The 1,906-nt window shown below is 40.7% G+C and overlaps 1 protein-coding gene across 1 annotated transcript in view; it reads right to left on the reverse strand.

Annotated features, from left to right (window-relative positions):
- Positions 1-994, reverse strand: part of LOC106880626 (fatty acid-binding protein homolog 5) — a 7,727-nt gene extending 6,733 nt beyond the window's left edge. Inside the window, exon 1 of the mRNA XM_014930660.2 lies at positions 826-994. The gene's annotated coding sequence lies outside the window, so the exon portion shown is untranslated. The remainder of the gene's footprint in view (positions 1-825) is intronic.
- Positions 995-1,906: the final 912 nt, after the last annotated feature.

Raw genomic sequence — 1,906 nt, forward strand, 5'->3', positions numbered from 1 at the left:
TATATATATATATATATATATATATATATATATATATATATATTTAAATTTATATTTAAACCAGTGGCCTAGCATATTGAAAAAATCTGTAGATTCAGACACACAAGCAGATACGTTCATTCAAGTATACACATACACATGCATGCATGCACACATGCTAACACACTTATATATTTATGTAAATGTGTGTGTGTATATGCGTGGCTCGGTGGTAAGGAGTTTGTTTCCCAACCATATGGTTCCAGGTTCAGTCCCACAGAGTGGTAACTTGGGCAAGTGTCTTCTATTATAACTCTGGGCCAACCGTTGCCTTATGAGTGAATTTAGTAGACGGAAACTGAAAGAAGCCTATATATGTATATATGTATGTATATATGTATATATATATATATTTATGTATGTGTGTCTGTGTATATATATTTATATATTTCTGTATATAATATGTACATTATATATATTTATGCATATGTGTATATACGTGTATATATATATGTATGTATATATATCTATGTATTTGTGTGTTTGTGTTTGTCCTCCGCCACCATCACTTGACAACTGATGCTGGTGTGTTTAAGTCCCCGTAACTTAGTAGTTTGGCAAAAGCGACCGTTAGAATAAGAACTAGGTTTACAAAGAATAATTCCTGGGCTCGATTTCTTTGACTAAAACCCTTTAAGGTGGTGCCCCATCTTGGCCACAGTCAAATGACTGATACCAGTAAAGAAATATATATATAAGCCCACACACACACACACACACATACCAAATAGACACACTCTGAAATGTTAAAAAGTAAGAAAATAGTCGAAGGTTCTTTGAACTAACCTTCTTCAAATTTTGGCCAATCTTCACTGATAAATTTTAGTAAACACTGATAAAGACACAATCAAAAATTATGTTCAGTGATGTAAAAAAAAAAAAAGAAAAAAAACCTATATTCATAAAGTCCCTTTTAGCGAACTGCCGGCCTAGATGTCATGTGACGCATGTAAGGCTGTTTGTCCCCCCCCCCCTCTGAACAAACAACCAATAGGATGTGTTGTCTCTTTCGGAGATCCACTTCTAGATAAGTGTAATACGCAGAGTGTGTGTGTGCACCTGTGTGTGTGTGTGTGTAACTGTGTGTTCATTTATATACAAGTGGAGGCGCAGTGGCCCAGTGGTTAGGGCAGCGGACTCGCGGTCATAGGATCGTGGTTTCGATTCCCAGACCGGGCGTTGTGAGTGTTTATTGAGCGAAAACACCTAAAAGGCTCCACGAGGCTCCAGCAGGGGATGGTGGCGAACCCTGCTGTACTCTTTCACCACAACTTTCTCTCACTCTTACTTCCTGTTTCTGTTGTGCCTGTAATTCAAAGGGTCAGCCTTGTCATACTCTGTGGAGGCGCAATGCCCTAGTGGTTAGAGCAGCAGACTTGCGGTCATAGGATCGTAGTTTCAATTCCCAGACCGGGCATTATGAGTGTTTATTGAGCGAAAACACCTAAAAGCTCCACGAGGCTCCGGCAGGGGATGGTGGCGAAACCTGCTGTACTCTTTCACCACAACTTTCTCTCACTCTTACTTCCTGTTTCTGTTGTACCTGTAATTCAAAGGGTCAGCCTTGTCATACTCTGTGGAGGCGCAATGCCCCAGTGGTTAGAGCAGCAGACTCGCGGTCATAGGATTGCAGTTTCGATTCCCAGACCGGGCGTTGTGAGTGTTTATTGAGTGAAAATACCTAAAAACTCTACGAGGCTCTGGCAGGGGATGGTGGCGAACCCTTCTGTACTCTTTCACCACAACTTTCTCTCACTCTTACTTCCTGTTTCTGTTGTACCTGTAATTCAAAGGGTCAGCCTTGTCACACTCTGTGTCACACTGAATATACCCCGAGAACTACGTTAAGGGTACACGTGTCTGTGGA

The sequence above is a fragment of the Octopus bimaculoides genome, unplaced genomic scaffold (genome assembly GCF_001194135.2).
Source record: "Octopus bimaculoides isolate UCB-OBI-ISO-001 unplaced genomic scaffold, ASM119413v2 Scaffold_129191, whole genome shotgun sequence".
NCBI classification, from domain to species: Eukaryota; Metazoa; Mollusca; class Cephalopoda; order Octopoda; family Octopodidae; genus Octopus; species Octopus bimaculoides.